We start from the raw sequence: 9,765 nt of genomic DNA on the forward strand, positions 1-9,765 counted from the left end.
CGTCACGGGCTAGATTAAGCCTGAAAACAGAGCCATGAGGAGGTGCAGAAGTCTAGTTTTCTCTCAGAACACTTGAATTACAATATGCTGAAAGGTTATATGGAATTTTTGCTCAATGATGCCAAAAATATACTGCCTGCTGACACTTTAAATGTATGATTTGCTGATAGCTGACACACTGACAGCTGTTGTTGCCATGTTATGATTTGAGCATATTGTTTTATGCTAAATGCAGTACCTGTGAGGGTTTCTCGACAATATCTGTCATTGTTTTGTGTTGTTAATTGATTTCCAATAATAAATATATTCATACATTTGCATAAAGCAGCATATTTGCCCACTCCCATGTTGATAAGAGTATTAAATACATGACAAACTTCCTTTAAGGTACATTTTGAACAGATAAAAAAAAATGCGATTAATTTGCCATTAATCACGATTAACTATGGACAATCAAGCGATTAAACGTGATTAAATATTTTAATAAATTGACAGCCCTTATATAGACTCTATATATATAAACACACAACGCTTTATGTCTTTTGAAATCTACTACTACTAAAAATACTTTCTGCTACTGGGCTTTTTTCTTTCCCATACAGGCAGAATAAAAATAAACTGAAAGGGAAAAAACAACAATCCTGCTTTGGAGTCAAAGGTCACCGCTCTACACGTTATAGTGCCTGCAGCAGTGCGGGGAACCATCCGTTTTTATACGAGGCAGTCAGAGCCAAACAGGATGAGAGCAGCTGCTTCACACAGCTGCTTATCGATCGGTGATTCATCTTAAAACATACAGCAGCAGCAGCAGTAGGAATCCTGTGTGGGCTTTTTTGTGCAACATGTGCCTTGTTGTGGCACTGTACAGTACAGATAGTACAGTGCACGGCTGCTCTGTGTGTGCATCTGTAGTAATAAGTGGCAGTTTGTCACATACTGTAGCATAGAGAGATGCTGGCCAGCTGCAGATCCTGTTGGAAACAGCTGATGGGCAGCATGCTGAGAGGACAAAATGTTATGAGAGAAATCCATGAAGCATGAGAGGAAGGAAATTAAAGACTGTCATCTAGTGGCGATGCTGAAAATTACCTCTGGGATGGACTGATGTGAACTGGTGAACACTGAGTGGAAAGCAAAATGTTGGCTGGGCTGCATTTTTACCCCTATTAGGGAGTAGAGACAGATGAAGCAAGTAAAAAACAAAGAAAAAACACATCATATAAAGCAGTTCTGGCTTGTTTTATTTAGCGCATTTGTAAACCATCAGATTCATACGGTTGCCTCGCTAAGTAATAATCACTTTGGGGTGTCCCTTTGGGATCCTCCTCTACACTTAAAGTCCCATATTGTAAAAAGTGAGATTTTCATATATTTTATATCATAAAGCAGGTTTAAGTGCTTTATAAATACTGTTAAACTATCAAAACGCTCAATATACGGAGAAACACACACAGCCCGTATTCAAAAATTGTGCGTTTGAAACAAGCCGTTAGGATTTCTGTCCATTTGTGATGTCACAAATATTCAATATTTAGACCATTACACGGTTTTAAACATAAACATTCTAAATGTGTCCCAGTTTATTTCCTGTTGCAGTGTATGTAAAGAACATCAGCTGACAGGATGTAAACATGGACCCAAGCTGTTGCCTAGCAACGCAATTCATTTGCAATTCCGTTGAAATGCGCTAAAACGTGTGTTTTCTGAAACGAGTGTTTCAGACAGAGGGTAAATACAGGTATATTCAAGCAGACAGTATGAGGAAAATAACATGTTTTTTTAACATTACAGCATGGAAACATGTTCTAGTAGAAACACAAAATACAAGTATTAACCTGAAAATGAGCACGATATGGGACCTTTACAATCAAGCAGCATAAATATAATCATTAAAGGGGACCTATTATGCTTATTTTCAGGCGCATACTTTGGGTTTTTTCTTTCGTATTTAGGGTTTCTACCAGAACATGTTTACATGCTTTAATGTTAAAAAATCACTTTATTTTTTCTTATAACAACGCTCTGTTTGAGTTCCTGCTCTGCCCCCCTCCCAAAAAAAAGCCCAGTCTGCTCTGATTGGTCAGTTTGACCACTCTGTTGTGATTGGTCAACCAAACCAAACTCTTCTGACTCAGCTCCGCTCTGACTAGCTTTATTTGAGGACGTGTCAAAACAGCCGCAAGGCAGGTATTATACAAATGTGTTACTTGGTGACATCATCAAGTTACGCAAGAAAAAGCGGGACTTCAAGCGAGGCGTTTCAGGCAGTTCAGGCGCAGTGTTTCTACCCTTTGGCGTGGCATAATAGGTCCTCTTTAAACATGTTGCTGATCATTTTAGGATACATTTAGGTTATTTCTGTCAGCTACGAACTACTGAAACTATTTTTCCACGAGTGCCTGAGGTAAAACTTTGATTTATTTATTTTTATTTAACATTTTTATTCATTTGTAATGATGAAATTAGGGCAGATATTACACAGAAGACATTTTAGTATTTTGCTTAGTGCAACAGTAGTTTGACAAGTAGGACGTTAACTTTCCATCTAATTTCAGATTTGATCTAGGTTTTCTTTCATTTGTACATTAAAACACTGAACACAGAATGCCAGAACTAACAATTACGATTTATGACGATTATCATCGCCATCGCGTTATTATCATTGCGTTATTATCATTGCGTTATTATCATCGCCATCACGTCATTATCATCGCGTTATTATCATCGCGTTACTATCAACGCGTTACTATCATCGCATCATTATCATCGCATTATTATCATGGCGTCATTATCATGGCGTCATTATCGTGGCATCACTATCATTGAGTCATTATCATCGTCATTGCGTTATTATCATCACATTACTATCATAACGGTTACTATCATCGCATCATTATCATCACGTCATTATTATCGTCATTGCGTTATTGTCATCGCGTCATTATCATCGCGTCATTATCATCGTCATTGCGTTATTATCATCACGTTAATCTCATTGCGTTATTGTCATTATCATCGCATTATTATCATTGCGTCATTATCATCGCGTTATTATCATCGCGTCATTATCATCGCGTCATTATCATCGCGTCATTATCATCGCGTCATTATCATCGCGTCATTATCATCGCGTTATTATCATCACGTTAATCTCATTGCGTTATTGTCATCGTCATTGCGTTATTATCATCGTGTCATTATCATAACGTCATTATCATCGCGTTATTATCATCACGTTAACTTTGGCAGCCCCACTTGTGTTATATAATAATATTAAAGATTTTTTTGGGGGGCTTTTCAATGCTTTTTTTTATTGATGGAGAGAGATAGTAATGAAAGGGGGAGAGAGGGGTTGACATGCAGCAAAGGGCCACAGGTCGGATACGAACTCTGCGGTAAGGACTCAGACTTGGTACATGGGAAGCCCACTCTACCAGGTGAGCTACAGTGGCGCCCCCGTGTTATATAATCTTGATAATATCCTGTAATCTTGTCACATCCTCTTGAACATATGCACTTAAATGTATTTGATGGAAACATGCTTAAAATGAACTTGAAACTGTATTAGATTTGTCACAAACAGGTACATACATGAAATTTCACCTCTGCCTTTAACCCATCCTAAGGAGCAACTTAAGTTTAGGGGTTAAGTGTTTTCGCTCAAGGACCCTTCGACATGTAGAACCGGGGATCGAACAACCAACCTCGAGGGTAAAAGGACGACCACTCTACCCACTGAGCTACAGCGGCCCCAAAGCACTGATTAACATCATATTTTTATGAAATTTATTGAAAATTACTTGTGCAACTATCACTTATCCATCACAAGCATACTCCAACATGTTATAAGGACCAGGGTCACAGTAGAATGGAGATCATTTACACAAGTACCATTTTCCCAGCAGGCAAATCTGTGACAGGTGCCCCAGAAAATGAAATCGCAGAACACTAGAAACCTAATTTATCTTGGTGATGGGCTATGTATCGACACATTACCTGGGATGGATGGCGAAACGAATTGGAGCTGAGACCAGTGAGGGGACATAATGGATATGGTCGGCATGAGTGGTCATATGTTTAAATATATAGAAAGTGTGAACGAGCAGGGTAGGTTTGCACTTCTGTTATTACGGTATCATAAATGGGTGATTCATCCACACAAACTGTAGAGTTCTAACTTTACCACCAGGGGGTGAGCAAATGGTAAATGGACTTGCATTTATATAGCGCTTTTCTAGTCTTCCGACCACTCAAAGTGCTTTACACTACATGTTAGCATTCACACACACATTGGCACATTCTCATCCACTGATTGCAGAGGCTGCAAAGGTGCTAACTTTGCCCATCAGGATCTAATCTGAATACTCATTCACACACCGATGGCTATGCCTCCGGAAGCAATTTGGGGTTAAGTGTCTTGCTGAAGGACACATCGACATGTGACCTCGAACCACCGACCTTCATATTGGTGGACAACCTGCTCTACCCTCTGAGCCACAGCCGACACCAATAAATCTCACTGACATTCCATGAATTCCTAAATATGATGAATGAGAGACACAGACGGTATATTTACAACAACATATCCATATATTTGTGTCCGACAGTCAGAGAAGATAACAGTCGATACATAACGCACAGTGAGGGCATTCATTTAGTTGAGTGTTTGTAAAAATGTCACACTGTGTGATGTGTTTCTTGACCCCCATGCACCTCCAGATCCATGCCAATATCGAGGTCTTTTTATTGGTAGTGCTCCACGATCTTTCTCGGGGCAGACGCTGGGATTTGATCCGTTTCCTCCACGGTAACCCAGAATTCTCACTGCAGGCTCAATGATGCATATGCTGTCATCCTCAAGGTAGTTAAGTAAATGACCATGGGGAAAAGCGGGACTCCTCATCAGAAGAAAACAAGATATTTTCCTGAAAGTAGGTAGAGTATAAGCGCAGCACCAACGAGACAAGAGGGTGGTGAAGAATTGACAAACAAGGAATTAATTAGGCCACATCCGCTGGGGTGAAGTCTTTGACTACGCTCTGGTCAAAGGAGCCATAAGTAATGTCTCGTGTCTCAAAGGACAACTCACTCATCATGAATGGATCAACTGCTCTGATAAAAGATGATCCTATCCAATACCCACAGTGGGACGACGGGGAAGAGCATAGCCATTCTCAGGCCCTGTTCAGACCTGGTATTAACATGCGTCCCGAATGATCTGATGACAAGTGGACAGCTTTAAGTACGTCTGTTCACACCTGGCATTAGTCTCCACTAGGGATGTCACGGTACCAGAAATCTAGTAGTCGATACCAATACCGGTGAATTTCCACGATTCTCGATACAAAATTCGATACCACGGTAAAAACAAAACAAAACAATAAATCCCATGTAATTCAACACGTACTCTTTTATTAAAAACATTTGAACATTACAACAAACAGAGGCATGTAGCCTTTAAGTAATAAATACAAACTAGAAAATTTCGCAAGAAATTTTGACCAGTGTGCCTGGTGCTGAGGGGATGGGTGGGGACTAGGGGTGGTGCGGGTGGAGGGGGTGGCAGATTCAGACTGTCTGAGGTCCATAGTGAGGTCATCACTGTAGGCCCTTTCGCTGCGTGCGTCTGTCAGTGGTTGCCATGGTGATTGGGGGCCATGAGGAGTGTTTAGTTTCCTGTTAACATACAGCAAGAGTTGAGGGATTTTATTTTGAAAAGTAGGTGAATACCTAGTTCCTGTTATCATACAATGAGAGTTGGGGGCTTTTAATCACAGGTGTAATTGATCACATTAATTATGGCCCTGATCCATTGAAGCCCTGGTTTAGAGCATGCTGGCTCACTGAAATGGCGTGATACAGTAAATAGTGTGTTTGTGTGTGTGTTAGTCAGCCTGCTCTGATTGGCTAATGTGAATCAGCTGTCTAGCAGCAATCTGAAGTTGCCGTGGCGATTGGCAACTGCTGCAGTGGGGCAGTTTATAATAGGAGTTAACCAGAGACGTACATGTCATAAAAGTGCTTCTACGACAGAAACCGTGACTCCTATCGCTTAGATTGTTCATGAGACCAGTTAGGAGTCTCTGATGAACAAATGGTGCGACATTTGGGTCTGTAGTTTCAAAAATGTGACCTCGGCGGCAGTTTCGAAAAGTAGTAACTTTTTTCTCTGATCCAAAAAATTCTGTGAAATTTAATATGGGGCCCTATGGGAGCGAAGCCTGCAGTTGCTCACGTTCAGGCATGTGTCGCCAAATGTGTAAGTCCGACTGATTCCATAGCTACATGTTTGCGACCAGCACAAAAATACCTACGTTTTGATGTAATAATTGTGTATGAGGAGTGGACGTTGTGGGCTACAGAGCAATTTGTTCGGAAAATTTTCAAAAGATTTCAAAGCTTTCCCGCACTCTAGCCCTTAACGACCCACGCAATACACACCCATTATAAAATCTGAAACGGTCTGAAAATTTCACAAAACGTAAACTGCGATTTCGTGAAAACCGTGCCAGCTATCAAAAAATTTCCATTTGGCCAAATAAAGTCCCAAGTCTCGTGACCCGTTTAAACTTTTAATCCCGTTTCTACGTTAAAGTATGGCGACTCTGTATGGCCCCAAAGAGGAGTGTTTATGAGCACTCGTCATGTCGATTTTCAATGCATTCCAATGGAGAAAAAAATCGCGCTTTCGCGCGATTTTCTCGGAAACAGCTGCGCGAATCTCTTAGTCAGGTCATAGCACACGATTCCCGATCATTCCGCACGTTTTGATGTAATTTTTGTACCTGTGCAGGTTTCAGTCCTCACACTCCGAAAACTAAGCACCGTCAGCTCCTTATGTTCAATGCCGTTTCAAAAGCACAGCATCTGCAATTTCATTGTTATTGGACCCCTGCAAAAATCATTATTCCAGATGGGCTACGGTGGCTTGATTTGCTCTGGCATTATACACCACGCTTTATAATCTGCATATCAATTTCTACGCAGTGAACACGCTTTTTTTTATTCAGTCCTCGTTCTGCGGAGGCAGAAAAGCTGTTATTCGTGGTAATAGTTATTGCTTTGGAACAATAGCCATGGGCAGGCTGGGGGAAATGGTTTCCACATAAAGTGGCGAGTGTGTGCCTCCACCTCCTGCGTGTCGCTCGTTCTCTTTGTATGCAAACACTCGGTTGATTGTAATTCACCTGCTTCTCTGTTTTTTGGATTCATTTTCACCAGCAGGGGGCTGTGTTCAACAGTTAGTAACCCACAAACGCAGACAGACACCTGCTGGAGTGTGTGTGTGTGTGTGTGTGTGTGTGTGTGAATGAAGGCATCTAATGATAAAAGATAAAAAAATTAGAATGGCACTCGGAGAGCGCAGACCTCCGCCAAGGTGCGTGACTTTAAAAACAGAGCACAGCTGGCGGTACCGTGAGGTCGTTCGGCTTGTTGTTAACACGGTGTGTTTCCGTGTAACGTATCGGCGGATGCCTCTCTCGTTCAGCAGTCTTGTTATGTCTGTATGACGTTACACTAAGTTGTCTCATCCCGTCATCTACTGCTTTTTTCATTCTCCCCGCGGACGGCCAGCAGCTCCCACACACACATCCACACACGTATCTCTCTGCTCTCAGAAGGAAGGAGGCGGGGTCACGCGTCATCAGTTACACTGCGCATGTGTTATACCCTGTGGCATTAATGTTCAGGCTGACCGGAATCCTTAAAAATATTCCTGAATCCGGATCATGATCCGCATTGGCACCAAAATTTCGTTCAGATCCACCTCGGACTTTTGAAGTTATACTCCAAACGGACAAACCAACAAACAACCCAACGCTGGTGAAAACATAACCTCCTTCCTAGGCTTTTGGCCTTGGCGGAGGTAATAACTTGCACACACACACACAGTGACAAATGATGTACACCACTTCTATGTGACATTTACCGTTGACCTGCTATCTCCCCCTAAAGACCCCCTGTGCCCCCCTAAAAAAGACTAAAAAACATCTATTGTGGGTCTCAGATGGCTCCATCCCAAATTTAAAGGGGACTTACTGTATCATGCTCATTTTCAGGTTCATGCTTGTATTTTAGGTTTCTATTAGAACATGTTTACATGCTTTAATGTTCAAAAAACACATTATTTTTCTCACACTATCTGTCTGAATAAACCTGTATTCATGCTCTGTCTGAAACACTCCGTTTTAGTGGCAACAGAATTGCGTTGCTAGGAAACAGCTTGGGTCCATGTTTTAATCCTGTCTGCTGATATCAGTCACATACACTGCAACAGGAAATAAACTGGGACACATTTAGTATGTTCACGTTTAAAACTGTGAAATGGTCTAAATATTGTAGATTTGTGACATCACAAATGGACAGAAATCCTGACAGCTTGTTTCAAAAGCACAGTTTCTGAATACGGGCTGTCTGTATTTCTCCGTATATTGAGTGTTTTGATACTTTCACAGTATTTATTTTCTATATACATTTTTTACAATATGGGACCTTTAAAAAACAAAGTTTGCTTTCTTAGTTTGCTTATAAATTCCAGGATTTAATGCCAAGTAGAAAACGAATGGTTTGAGGGTGCACACCAGTCACCAGTACAACACAACTTGAAGCATTCAAGTCATGCCTTTTATCTGTAGGCGCTTATTGCATCAGCTAATAGACAAAAAAAACGGTTGCCTCCAGGGAGGTAACGGCACAATCAGCAGCATAGTATCCCAGATAGAAGCAGTCATTGTGTTTCATTTGGTTGGTTGATAGCTTTGGGGGCTTATTGATTAAATCATTATCACAACATTGATCTGTCCAGATCACAGAAACAACCAGCACAGCACTTCAGGTGGTGGCTCTGCTGGAACTATTGCTGTGACCACATATTGTTAAAGGGGGACTTCAATTGTAATGAACTGACCTAAATGAGTATTAAGCTAATCAATGAATGGTACCGAACGATTATTACACCGGAACGTTCTGCATGCAGTTTACTTGTTCTCTCTGTGTTTGTGTGGATTTCTATTGGATGGATGGATGGATGGATGATTTTTAACGCAAGTGATTTCGGATGTTGTAAAGCTTTTAAAGCCAGAGTGAAGATACTCTGAGGATCTAAGGAATCCATCGGTACCAACCATAGCTTGTTGCGAAAGAGGCTAAATAACGCTCATTTAATTTTGGCGAGGGAAAACTGTAAAACTGACCTTAAGATATGTGAATGTAAATGGGTTCTATGGGTACCCACGAGTCTCCCCTTTACAGACATGCCCACTTTATGATAATCACATGCAGTTTGGGACAAGTCATAGTCAAGTCAGCACACTGACACACTGACAGCTGTTGTTGCCTGTTGGGCTGCAGTTTGCCATGTTATGATTTGAGCATATTTTTTATGCTAAATGCAGTACCTGTGAGGGTTTCTGGACAATATCTGTCATTGTTTTGTGTCGTTAATTGATTTCCAATAATAAAAATATACATACATTTGCATAAAGCAGCAACTTTATGCAAAGAGAGGGTATGAGAGGAATGAGGGTATCTGCTTTGAGATGTGACATTGTCCTGAAAAAGGATCAGTTCAGTCTAAGTAGTTTGCTGTGAAACTGTCACTTTTCATGTCATATTATGTAAAATGACAGGCTGTTTTTACTTCAGCTCTTCTCAACTTCAATGCTAAAAAAAGGAGAATTGCACCATCTGCTGGACGAATGTCTCCAGTTCGTCTCTCAGGGCTGTGAGGTACAAGCCAGTGGCCGGCCCTCAATATACATTTTG

This window comes from Sebastes fasciatus, chromosome 18, assembly GCF_043250625.1.
Source record: "Sebastes fasciatus isolate fSebFas1 chromosome 18, fSebFas1.pri, whole genome shotgun sequence".
Taxonomy (NCBI): domain Eukaryota; kingdom Metazoa; phylum Chordata; class Actinopteri; order Perciformes; family Sebastidae; genus Sebastes; species Sebastes fasciatus.